General features: G+C 48.7%; 1 protein-coding gene across 4 annotated transcripts in view; it reads right to left on the reverse strand.

Annotated features, from left to right (window-relative positions):
• The window catches only part of BCL9 (BCL9 transcription coactivator), a 904,233-nt gene that overhangs the window by 425,344 nt on the left and 464,922 nt on the right, over nucleotides 1-13,967 (reverse strand). For all 4 annotated transcript variants that reach the window (XM_078656778.1, XM_078656780.1, XM_078656777.1 and 1 more), the window contains one exon: nucleotides 9,868-10,033. The gene's annotated coding sequence lies outside the window, so the exon portion shown is untranslated. The remainder of the gene's footprint in view (nucleotides 1-9,867; nucleotides 10,034-13,967) is intronic.

Genomic DNA, 13,967 nt, shown 5'->3' on the forward strand with positions numbered 1-13,967 from the left:
CCTTACCCGTCAAGGCCCGGCAGTCGACGCAGGACTCCACGTCGTGGTCGGCGCCCAGGCACCGGAGGCAGAGTCGATGGTGGTCGGTGACCGACATCAGGCGGTCGCACCCGTCACAACTTTTAAAACCGGGCATCCTACCGGCACCTAAAGAGTTAGAGTAATCAAAAAACTTTGGTCAAAAGACAGGAGTACTGCTCTTCGGATCTGCGCTAACTGGCGCGGAAAAAAGAAGAACGGACGTCAGCGCGCGGAGGCGGCGTCTATATACTCCAGCGACGTCATCACGGCGCACGACGACGGACGCGGAGCCGCAGGGGACGCCTGCAGACGACGCCTACCGACGCGCAGGGGTACTGCTACGCAAACGTTACCGGATCCAGACTGACGCCTGGGGATATTCTAAGGTAAGGAATCTATTACTAACCTGTTTCTTTCAGATGAGAACAATACCGTCGAAGTCGAAGGCCTTTTGGCCTTTAGAAAAGTTTTGTTTTCGACTCGGAGTTGGAGTATAGGAGTGTGTATCCGAACCCAAAGGCGGAAAAAAACAATCTGAGGAAGGAGAAGATGCCCATGCGCACTGTAGTCCAGGGGAGGAGTCACCTATCTTGTGATACTTCGAAGACTCTTCCAAGACAACAAAGTGCAATCATCCGGACCCAACACTAGGTGGCGATCTATGCACAGATATGAATTCAGCAGCCCACATGCCTCGAACATACTTTTTAATCATACTATGTGTACCAAAAGGGGAAAAATAACACACCGAGTATACCCACAAGGTATTTTAACAACTGGATAGAAGCTCTTATCCAGATAACATTTTCAACTTCCACAATTGGTCGAGTCCCTCAAAGTGGAATTAACTACATTGAGGGGAATGGACAACTATGATGAAGCATGCCTCTATGAAGTGGGTGAGGTGTCCCTACATACCCTTGGCATTGACAACAAAAACAATAGGACATACACATTTCGAAAACATAGCAGGCGGACACTGAAGTGAATTACTATTTAAAACAAACAAAGCAATGATGGGATGGGATGCGATGGTTAAAACTAACAAATGGATGCATGTTAGATAATAACTTTAGAGAGGTTGCCAACTAAAATAGCCTTGGATGGTAGGTGGATGGAATTGCCTCACTACAGATTCTAAAGAACACTTCGATAAAGCCATGAGTATCATTTTAGGTATTGAATATAATGCTGCATGTTATTTTAGTCCCATCAATGTGCTTCTATATACAGGGCATTGCATAAGACATTACTAAGCCTCAAAGCCAAAGCAATGACCTCTATTACCCTCCTGAAGTCTGTAATAGTTCAGTTTTGTTTCCTGAACCAAATGTAGTTTTATCTGCCCTGTGAGTCTGAGTTCAGGACCCTATTCTTCATTCAACTGGCATCCTGTGTGTGCCGAAAGAAAGTACTGGGCAGAACATTCAGCTAGAAGTGGCTGATGTGATGTTTGTCAGGGATGCAATATGGTGCCAGCTTTTATAGTCATGTGGGGTTTAATTCAATAGACAGAGCATCTTGAATTTGATAATGGACTCCACTGTGAGACAGGTCATAACGTTGGCAGATGTTTTCACAAATTCCAGTCTCCACGGGGGGGCGTGGCCTAGCAGGCTCCCCCCCCCCTCTCCGGAGGAGACCGGTGCGCTGCATTTGGGGAAATTACCTAGCCCCATACGGCCTACACGATTCATCATGCCCCGCTACTGGAGACACCCCTCCCCCGCGGCGGCGGCGGGCCTCGAGGCACGCGGGGGGCCCGGTGACCGCCCGCGAGTTCCCCGTGGGGTGCGTTAAGAGAGCCCCTAGCCAGGCAAGAGCAGCGAGACACTGCGGCGATCCCCCGGTGATGGGACCGGGAGTGCGAGGCTAGCGTACAGAAGAAATCATTGGGGCATAGCCTGGGGGGCCCCTGCCACAGGACACCGGGATTACAGAGGCTGGATCAGCGATACCCCCTGGGAGCCAGAAGGGGGTGGACTATCAGCGCGGTAGTGTAACGGCTTTCCACATCACAATCCAGATACGTCATAATGCCACTGCCGTTCGCTGCTTGGCCCCACAGAGTCATCCCTCTCCCGCGACGGGTCTCGAGGAGCACGGAAGAGAAACGTCACCAGGCTCAGCGCAATAGTCGGGGCAGCAACAGGGAGTCGGAGTTGCAGGCGGATCAAGGGAGGCCCCGAGTCGTTATCACAACAACAAATGTCCACGTGTGAGAGTGACCACGGTTCTGTGGATAGCGGACGCGGACCCAAACGGGCAACGAACACGACACAGGCCCCAGGACCCCTGAGAGTGCAGTCACCAGCCTCCCAGACCGCGCCGGGAGGGGGCGGGAGGGGTTGGGGATCGGCGGGTTCGGACGATATGTCCTCAAAATTAGACAAAGTTTTGGCGGTAATCGAACATTCAAGAGTGACAATGGAGCATAAATTCGGGGAGCTGGCCACGGATCTTAATCTACTCTGGGATGACCACAGAAAACTGGCGGATAAGGTGAAGTTGGGCGAAACTTCGCTGCAAAGTCTGGAACCACAAGTGCGACAGCAGCAAGCCTCCCTGACAGACCTACAAACTCGTGTGAAGATCCTGGAAAGCAGAACTGATGATTTAGAAGGTAGAAGTAATATCCACATCATAAATGTACCGGAGGGAGTGGAGGGAAATGACCCTGTCAACTACATCCCAGACTGGTTGCAACGTTCACACCAGCGGGTGAACTAACCACTTTTTTCTCCATAGAGCGGGCACTCGGTGTGCTGTCTCGTAATCCAGCACCGGTATTTCCTCCGAGACCTTTCCTTTTGAAGTTGCTCCACTATCAGGACAGGGACACTATCCTGCGAGCCGCAAGGAAAAAGGGTGCACTCCGGGTGGAGGACAAACCGGTTATGTTATTCCCGGACTATTCCAGGGCAGTGCAACAGCAGAGGTCCACCTTCTTAGGGGTTAAGCAAATAGCTGCTGCCTGCGGCAGAAAAATTTCCAATACGCACTCCTATTCCCAGCCCATTTGAAGATTATTCATGACGGAACCACACATTTTTTTCTCAGACCCAGCAGTGGCCAGCGACTGGATTGAACAACACCTGACAACTGAGAACAACCGCGGTCGGACACCGGCCAGTCGGGCCTCAGGCCACCACCGGCGACAGCAGAAAAAGGTCACACTCACCCAACTGAGCGTGCGGGCGGACTCCTCCAACAAGAACTCTCCGGATCTTGCGCAAATCATTGCAGAATGCCGGAAGGCACTGCAGGCGGCTGTACAGGTGGGACTCCCAGGGGACAGCTCGGATGGCGAACGAGGCCCACACATCTTCACATCAGAAGAAGAGAGTAGCGATGGGCATGCTCTGAGAGACGGCTCGATGACTCCACCGCTGGTGACCACCCACACTTTGTTTTGATGCTCTCAACCTGACAAGTTAGGCTATGATACTGTGTGACCTCTGGGCCTGCCACACCCCCTGCTTGAGGGGAGCCCTGACGTCAGGATGGTGACAAAACCCAGAGCCCAGATAACTGGGCAATCAACCCTTCGCATCCGACTGCACCACATGATGTGGATTGATTGGGACATAGATGGGCATCTGCCTGATATAATCAAAGACCAGGCGGCTGCTGCAACAGCGGCGGGCGGAAGCCGAAGACCACTTCCCCCACATAACGAACTAGAGTTAGCACATGTTGTGCAGTTTGGACATATCGCCCCGAGGGATAGATCCTCATAGTTGGAATGGTGTGTCTCCTGGAGTAGCACTAACGGGGACAGAGGTGGATCGCATACGTAAGAAGTGGCGAGGGATCATCTGTGCTACCCCATATACCGCATTTGCCAGGGGAACCTTGATCTGGATCAGACCCGGGCTCCCATTTCGAGAACAGTCTAGGATGGTAGATAAAGAGGGCAGATACTCTGATAGCGGGTCAGCTCAAGGGCAGGAATCTACTAATAGGCAGCATCTATGCCCCTAATATAGAGCAAGAGCAGTACTGGACCCGCCTCACAGGGGTACTAACACACTACACGACAATGCCGTGGTTATTGGGAGGGGACTGCAATTGTGTCCTGGACATCGGCCTAGATAGGGCTCACCCCCCGCCGGCGCGTTCACCTGCACCGAAACATGGAGAGCAGTTTAAACAATGGGTTACCCAATGGTCACTGGTAGATGCTTGGCGTGACAAAAAACCCAACGCTAAACTATACTCATTCTACTCCGCCCCACACAATCTCAGGGTATGACTCGACCGATTTCTATGCTCAGCAACACTACTTCCCCCAAATACAGCACACTGACTACCTAGGCATAGGGCTATCTGACCACGATGCACATGCTGTGACCCTTAATTGGCCACCGCACCCCCCCAATACCCACATGGAAGTTACCCCGGGAATGACTTACGGATTAGGCTTTTTGTCACACACATGGCACACATATCCAGGAATACTGGGGTGGTCGTGGGGTGGTGTGGCTCACTGGTTAGAGGCGGCAGACCCGGGAGCAGAAGTCGGCCTGGGAACAGGGTTCAATTCCCGACGCGGCAGGGTCGTGGACCAGGGTCAGCGAACTCGACAATTCTCGCCTCGGTGCCTACTCTAACCTGGGGTCCCACTCGGCAACTCTGGGGATTAGCTTGCCTAATCTCCACAACGGCCCCATCAACGCCGGGGATGCCTGGCTCCACCTTGGGGATTCCCAGTAGGGACCATCCCACAGGGAAAGCCAGGACGGGTTCCCCAGCGGTATACAGCGCCGGGACGCCCCTTTGCTGGGGCAGCTGTGCGCTTTACAAGTATACAACATTTAACATTTAACATTTACGTCACACTAAACGCAAATACAGCATCATCCAGTTCAGTAGAATGGGATGCATTTAAGGTCGGAGGCCACTGCATCCAACACATAGTAGGGGCGAGACAAGTGCTGGAGCGATAACTTCAAACGGCAGAAACACGCTTGGCGGACCAGACGAAGCAGCTAGATCAGGAGGACACAACTCCCGAACAGGTGGCGGCAGCAAAAACCATCTATGCGGAAGCTGTGGATGACCTTCGTAAATACAATTTTAGAGGATATGCAGCCCAGGTTCATCGTGAGGGGAACAGGGCTGGCACACTTTTAGCCTGGCTAGCAAAACAAGCCACTGAGATGCCACCAATCACAACATTGCAGGACCAGACGGTGCTCTCAGACACTCACAGAGGGATATTCTGCGCATTTTTTACGACTAATTACACAGACATTTATCGGGCCCCACCACAGCCGTCACACCTGGCACTAACCCAATTTCTTCACCCCTTACCCTTGCCCAGCATCCCACCGGCGGAAGGAAAGGCAATAGATACGAAGATAAAATCACCAGACGTTACCCACGCCATTAGAGCACTAGCGCGACAAAAAGCGCCAGGAATGGATGGCTTTCCCCTCAAATATTATACCACCTTTCGGGGACAGTTATCCACACACCTCGTATCAATGTAGGACGATGCATTAAACCAACGTGAACTCCCCAGTTCACTTAGGGAATCCTAGTAACCTTCCTCAAACCAAACATGGGTCCCACGTGGATGTACGTTGTTACAACGCATGCTTTTACCACACATGCTTTTACAACACAGGTTTTTCAACGCAAGTTACAATGACTTGCGTTGGGGGTGCTGGATAGTGAATAGTTTAATTTACTATTCCAACTCCAGTCCCCGCGGATTGTAGGGAAGGTGTTGGATAGTAAATTAAATTACCTATCCTAGAGCACCCCCAGCGCAATTCGTTGTAATGACTTGCTTTGAAAAACCTGCGTTGTAAAGGAACTGCGTGGTAAAAGTTGCGTCGTAAAGGATGTTTCCCTCCCACGCTGCCTTCCTCATACAGGCATATAACACTACTCAATGCAGATTGTAAAATATTAGGACAAATACTGGCGGATCGATACATCCAAGTTCTCCCACAGCTGATCCACCCAAACCAAAATGGTTTCCTCCCTGGACATAATGTGTCGCTGAATATACGAAGGCTCTTCCACATACAAGACAGAGCGCGGGAATATTTCCCTAGGGCAGCCTGCTTAATCCTTGACCTGGAAAAGGCCTAAGATACACTCCTAGGTGCAAGTCGGCCCGACCATGCTGGCGTATACACAACTTCTCTACAAAGGCCTTACTACCCGGGTAAGGGTAGGAAAGTACATTTCATCCCACTCGGGGTGGAGCGGGGGACGAGACAGGCCCCCAATCTCCCTTGCTGTTTGCTCTGGCAGTAGAACCACTGGCCGTTTGCTTACAACAGGAGGGGGGCTGGGGTATCCCGATAGCGGACACGATGCATTGCGTATCGCTCTACGCCAACGATCTCGTAATTTATGTGCGGGACATCACAAGAGATCTTACACCCATATGGACAATATCTGAGAACTTTGCGGAGGTATCCGGGCTCAGAGTCAATTGGGAGAAATCGACGATTTTTCCTCTCAGCCCTCACCTTGCTCCCCAGGAGAGCAGACTAGGGCCCCAGGTGCTTGGTTGGAGTGTGATGGCACCCAGATACCTCGGGGTGCGGCTATACCATTCCCCGGAGGACCTATACGAGGGGAACCATCGCAAAGTATTGACGAGACTTCGTGCGGCAGTGACGCTCTGGAAAACTCTACCCTTGCCCCTATAGGACGCGTAGCATTGGCAAAAATGATTATGGTACCTAGATTACACTACACTTTTGCTAATCTCCCTGTGATACCCCCACGTTCTTTTTCCAGGAACTTGACGCATTACTCACGACACTAATATGGGTGGGGCGGGAGCCACAGAGTAGCTTTGAGAGTCCTCAACTTACCCACATCACAGGGAGGATTGGGAGCCTTACTTTCTGGCAGCATGGCTGCAGTGGCTGTCCCACTGGACAGCAGAACGCCATACAGAGAAGCTGGACACTAATGACGGTCTGTTGCCTATCCCGGCTATCAGCCGACTGCTGATGCCGGGCACCAGACCGGTGAGCACACACCCTCTACAGGTGGTGATTGCCCGCAAATGTATGATGCGCATACACCGCATATCTAGGGGTCAGCCTCTTTACTCCCATTAGTAGGGTTTCCACAGAAAGAGAATTACTACGTCATTCGGGGCTCTCCGGATATGGACTGAGAGTGAGGTGACGGATGAGGAGGCGTTATTCGAGGACAGACAGTTGAAGACATATGTCCAAATGCAGAACGACTATGACCTACCCCCAGGACAATTCCTGGTACACCGACAGCTGATAGACAATGTTGGGATCTCACCGAAGGGGAACCTCCGACACACCCAGTACTCCACACCATCCTCCGTATGGGCAGGGGCAGGCACTTAGTTACATGGCATTACAAAGCAATCAGAGAACTGACCACAACCCCGTTGTTAGCCCTCCGCCAAAAATGGGAAGATGAGCTAGGACGCATGCTTAACGGCCGGGAGTGGGAAAAGTTCTTAGAGTACCCAAAGAAGGTTTTGCGGAACGCCAGATTCAAAAATATTCAATTCAATATATTACACCGCGCATATTGAACACCTCACAAGCTCCATCGTTTCTACCCAGATACACAATTTACATGCCCCAGATGCCAAGCACCAGCGGCACACTTCAAACACGTTTTGGGATTGTCCGGTAATTCAGCCATATTGGGGGGAGGTATTGCAGGCTCTGGAGGCAACAGTCCACCTCCAGCATATAGCCAAGTGATTGGCCTGTGCATTGGGTATGTTCCGCAGGCGGAAGACCGAGAAGGTACAGTGCAGGTTTGCATCCCTAGCTATGTACTGGAGAGCGCCAGCAGGGCCCCCAGCGGCAGCCTGAATAGGCGCGGTCAAAAAATGGGGAGCGGCAGGAGGCGGCAACACTAAGGGAGGAAGAGGTGAAAGGGATCTGGAAACCTCCCATCTCACTGCAATGGGCGCAACTCCTATACCAATTCATACAGGAGACAGCGCATAAAAACTCACCTGGGCTACCCAGTCTCAGTCCCACACTCCACCCCTGACTCCAATAGAGCAAGTGAATGCCATAACGCAATAGATACATCCAAGGGTGGGTTGCTAGGGCTAGGACCCCTCTAAGCTGGAGCCCCGCTGATAGAGGATACTACCCTTTTCCTGGTGCCCCCGCCCCCTGAGCCTGACACCGCTGATCTCCCCACAGACGATTGGGCATCACTATGTAACAGTTCCTCATCACTGTGTATATATAGTCAGCTGGCCCCCCGGGAGCCCACTCCAGACCCCCCCACACCCCAACCCCCCTTATCTGTAGTTCATAGGTTTATGTTTGCCCCCCCATTACCAGAGAGTAGGCTCTTACATAATAGAATCACATGCACGGGCACCAATCAGTATGGTACACCAGAATAGAGTGGGAGGCAATACACCAGCCTATACCCCTAGGGAAACTCTCCTATATTGTCATACGGCATGGGTCAGGTGGCTAAACCTTAAGTTAGCTCAACTGCGGTTTGATTTTTGTACTACCGTTGCTATTACTTACCTGTACTGTGAACTGTATTATGCATGAGTCGTACTATAACATGCTTCAATTGCCAGAATACCCATGTACATCTGACAAAAAGTATTAATCGCAAAAATATAATGATGTACCAAGTGCCAATGAACTGAAAAAGAAAACATACAAAACTGTCAATAAATAAATTTTAAACAAAAAAAAAAATAGTCCAGTCTCCACAGGTTTACGCATATTTTGGAGGGCGTCATTTAAAGTTTTTGCATCCTACTGGGTTTTGGTCAGTGAGTTCGTGTTAAAGCAGTGTAGATACGGAACAACCATGAATCTAGCCAGCTCAACCTACTGTGCAGTTCGTAGTAGCAGCAGTATTTCCAAAGCAAAGAATGTTGTATGCTAATAACACTAACTACAGTACTTATTTGATCAGAAAATATTAAGTTTTTGCCCAAATTAGTAACTCCAAGGTTTTTGAGAGGTGGCTAGTATAGGCCTCACACTGGAAGGCGAGTATAACAGCGGAACTGGAGTTTGTCCTCTGCATACTACTAGAATCATAGACAGTCAGGATGTCAGTTTATTTTTTCATCCAGTTTTGTCAGCTGGTTATTTTGCCGTGGCTTTCCAGAAGAATTTGAAAGTTCCTGGGAGCCTAAAAATACCATAATGACAAATCCAAAATTAAATCTTTACATTAAGAAATCGTTTTTAAGGTAATAAATGAAAAAAAGCACAATCTGAAACTAAAATACAGGTGATGTTTTTGAACACACCAGTATGACATTAATGAGAAAAGGAGATGGGTTGAATCTTAGGGCCAAGATCAGATTTCTAAATAATATTTAGGTTTATTGTTAGAAGCAGAGTAAAGGAAGGGTTAATGTTTCATATGGGATTACAATCCAGCTAATGTAAAACTAAGAAAAATAATTAAGCATTCTTTCTTTTCTATCTGATATAATTAAATTTACCATCACAACATTTATTTCGGGCACAATTCTAGGAATGCACTCGATATAGCTCAAATACAACACAAAGGTGTGATAGTGTATGTATTTGCAGTAAAACATGTATGGTCACATCCAAATGTAGGTATAGAGCCCTCAAAACCGAATGAGTTCCCCATCCACAAAGTCAAAAGTAGAGCAGGATTAGGCAATTAACAATAATAATTTCGATGCAAATCATAATCCTGATGTTTAGGAAGTAACCTTTCCAAACAAGTATTCTTGTTCAACTCCACCTCATTGTGGACTGCTTATTTTCATATATGCACTACACTAGTAACTGCATGTTCAACCTAGTGTGCACAATCAATCTAGGAGATGACAAAATTGAAGTACATTACCTTCCCAAACGTACACGCTTTACTCTATCAAGCTGCTTCAGGTAAACCGGACATGTAGCAAACGTCCACGTTGATCTCGAGACAGGAGGTGCCCTGTTAGGCCAAGCACAATGCCTTGAACTTGATTGTATGTTTTGAAGCACACGTTACATTATTTCAAAGTGACCTGAAAGCATATTTAAAAAAAGTAGAAAAGTTAACATTTTTTGCAATTGTACTAATTATGCTAAGCAGAAATATGGTTGTAAAACAGTTTAACTGCACCAGCTACCATCTCCACTACGTCTTCACCTGAAAAATTACATCTGATGAAGACTCACTAAGGTTCACTGGGGAGCAACTTAGGAGAAATTTACTTTTTTTGACCATTCACACACATTTGCTCGAGTTTCCAACAAATTGCTTCAATAAATGTTTATTATTCGCTGAGCAGAGAACGGCATTGCAGTCTATCTAATGTAAAATAAAGTATAATTAACCATTATTCCTTTTGTATTGTTATAGTTAAATTTCATGATCACATTTTATTTTATTTCCATACAATTCTAGAAATGCACCAGATATCAAAGCAAACATGTTTTTGCCCCTGCAACTTAAAAAAATTCTTTTTTTTTGTTCAACGAGGAGAAGAGGGTAAAGGGGCACGGAGGCTACTCCAAGGAAAAAACTAGAAAACAAATGATTACGGTTTTATCAAATACGTGAATAGATAAACAAGAAAAAAATCCATATTCTTCCCTTCGGGACCAACACGTCCTGCAGTATGGTATGCCCACCTAATTATTTAAACCTGCATTTGTTCAAAAACGTTAAGGTAAATCATTATATTAATCTGTCTATAAGCGTCCCTGTAAGAGCCGCGCATGATTGGAGGTCTGTGGACTAAGAGCATATAAAGAAAGTCAACAGGTTAAGGCGTGAAAGGGGCAGGTGCTGCGTCTTCAGTTTCCACAAAGATCGGACAAAGTTTGCGTATGCTTCGAGAATCAGCAAGGTAAACCTCAAGAAATATGTTCGTTCTGAAACAGTGCCAACCTACTGTCCAAACCGAGCCTCTTTTATAGTCCCAAATCTCACATCAGAACCTTCATTGCCGAAATGTCCCCCACTGTCCCAAATATCACAGGACACTGTCACTGTCCAAATCTCAAACACAGGATGGTGACCTGCTGCGACAGCCAAGATCGGGGGAAAGCCGCTGCGACTGACACCTTATTACCACAGCAGGGTGCCCCAGTCTATCATCAGGAGCAGACTCACTGGCCTAAGTAACTGGAGTTGGACCTGCCCCGGAGTTCGGGGCAGCTCAGCGGAGGACAGCTGAAAAGCTATGATGCGCCTTCCTGGCTGTGTGCGCGCTATACACAAACACAGGCGAAGAAACGAGTGTGAGAGAGAGTGGGATCTATAGCATATACAACAAGCATTGAAAATGTAATAGTTCTCGCCCTTGTTTAAGTTAAAGCAATTCTTTTTGTAATTAAGTTGCTTTTTAGCTTTTCTTTTTATTAGTGTTTTTCAAACTCTCATGTACAAAACATGCATATGTATGCATATATGTATGCATGCATTTGTATTTATAAAGATATGCAGATGTTTATATATGTATGGGTATATATAAACACACATATATATATACACACACACACATACACATATATGCATATGTACGCTTAGAGAGAGGTAGAGAGAAGTAGAGGTAGAAGTCAAGTCAAGTCAGAATTTATATAGCACACTACATACCCAGAGGATCTCAAGGCGCTTGAGGAAGGGGGGGGGGGGGGGGGGGGGAGGATTACTTATCGAATATCCAGGTTTTAAGCTGTTTTCTGAAGGCTAGGTGGTTTTGAGTGAGGCGGAGGTGGGTGGGGAGGGAATTCCAGGTTTTCGCCGCTAAGTAGGAGAAGGATCTTCCCCCCCCATGGTGGCTTTGTGGATGCGCGGGACGGTGGCGAGGGCTTGGTTTGACGAACGCAACTGGCGGGTGGGGGTGTAGAAGGAAAGGCGCGTGTTGAGGCAATCCGGTCCGAGTTCGTAGAGGGCTTTGTGTGCGTGGGTGAGGAGACGGAACGTTATCCTTTTGTTGACGGGGAGCCAGTGCAGGTCTTTCAGGTGACCGGAGATGTGGTCTTTGCGAGGGATGTCTAGTATGAGTCTGGCTGAAGCATTTTGGATGCGTTGGAGTTTTTTCTGCAGTTTTGCGGTGGTACCGGCGTAAAGGGTGTTTCCGTAGTCCAGACGGCTAGTAATCAGTGCGTGGGTGACCGTTTTTCTTTTTTCAGTGGGGATCCAGCGAAATGTTTTTTTGCGCATGCGTAGGATGTTGAAGCATGATGATGAGACGGCGTGGACTTGTCTGGTCATCGAGAGTGAGGAGTCCAGGATGATGCCCAGGTTCCGTGCGTGATCCGTCGGTATGGGGGCTGTTCCTAGGGCCGTTGGCCACCAAGAGTCGTCCCAGGCGGAAGGGGATGCACCTAAGATGAGGACTTCCGTTTTATCAGAGTTCAGTTTCAGACGGCTGTGCTTCATCCACTCGGCTACTTCTTTCATCCCTTCATGTAGGTTGGTTTTGGCGGTGATTGGGTCTTTGGTGAGTGAGAGGATCAGCTGAGTGTCATCAGCGTAGGAGATGATGAGGTTGTGTTTCCGTGCGATGGATGCGAGGGGGCTCATGTAGACGTTGAAGAGGGTGGGGCTGAGTGATGATCCTTGTGGGACGCCGCAGATGACTTCGGAGACCTGACTTGTAAGGGGGAGGCGGACTCTGAGTTCTTCCAGTGAGGAACGAGATGATCCAGTCTAATGCTTTTCCTTGAATTCCGATGTTTCTGAGGCGTTGTATCAGGGTGCTATGGCAGACTGTGTCGAAGGCTGCAGAGAGGTCGAGGAGGATGAGGGCGACTGTCTCCGTTGTCCAGTAGAGTTCGGATGTCGTCTGTAGCAGTGATGAGGGCAGTCTCGGTGCTGTGTTTTGCTCGGAAGCCAGACTGTGAGGAGTCGAGTGATATGTTGGTTTCGAGGAAGGCGGCGAGTTGATTGTTGACGGCTTTCTCAATGACCTTGGCAGGGAATGGAAGGAGAGAGATGGGGCGGTAGTTTTTGAGTTCGGAGGGGTCAGCTGTAGGTTTTTTCATAAGGGCGCTGAGTTCGGCGTGTTTCCAGCTTTCTGGGAATGTGGCGGAGTTGAAGGAGCAGTTGATGACGTCTCTGAGATGGGGTGCGATAACGGAGTTTGCTTTGTTAAATATGTGATGGGGGCATGGGTCTGTAGGGGATCCTGAGTGGATGGAGTTCATCAGGTTAATGGTGTCTTCTGTGGTAATTGGGTTCCAGTCGAAAAGGTTGTTCTGAGGAGGTGCAGGTTCAGAGGTGAGTGGGGTGGATTGGTTTACGGGTCGGTTGTCAAAGCTGTTATGAATGTCGGCGATTTTGTCATGGAAGAATGAGGCGAGGGAGTCACAGAGGACTTGAGAGGGGGTGATGTCGTTTGAGGTGGCGGTGGGGTTGGTGAATTCTTTGATGATGTTGAAAAGTTCCTTGCTGTTGCGAGCGTTGTTGTCTAGTCGGTCTTGGAGTGCTGATTTCTTGGCTGTTCGGATTAGTTGGTGGTGTTTGCGGGTGGCGTTTTTGAAGGCGGTTTGGGTGATAGTGTTTGGGTCTTTTTTCCAAGTTTTTTCAAGGGAGCGACAGAGCTTCTTGGATTTCTTGAGGTCATCCTTAAACCAGGGGGCGTTCTTGCTTCCTTGCTTGATTTGATGTTTTTTCAAGGGTGCTAGTTTGTCGGCGGTTTGGGTTAGCCACTGTGTGAGGTTGATAGCGGCTTGGTTAGGGTTCGTTGAATGGGCAGGTGGTTTTTGAAGGAGAGATGAGGCTATCTGGTCGATGGTGATTTTGTTCCAATTTCTTCGCAAAGTTGGTTGAGGGTGGTTGTGGATCGTGGTCTTGTTGTAAGTGAAGTGGACGCAACTGTGGTCCGTCCAGTGGAGGGGAGTGGTGTGAGTGAAGGAGATGTGCTTGCTGGAAGTGAAGATAGGGTCGAGTGTGTGTCCTGCGCAATGTGTGGGGATGTTGACAAGTTGTTTGAGTCCGAGATTGGC

Source organism: Lissotriton helveticus, chromosome 8, assembly GCF_964261635.1.
Source record: "Lissotriton helveticus chromosome 8, aLisHel1.1, whole genome shotgun sequence".
NCBI lineage: Eukaryota > Metazoa > Chordata > Amphibia > Caudata > Salamandridae > Lissotriton > Lissotriton helveticus.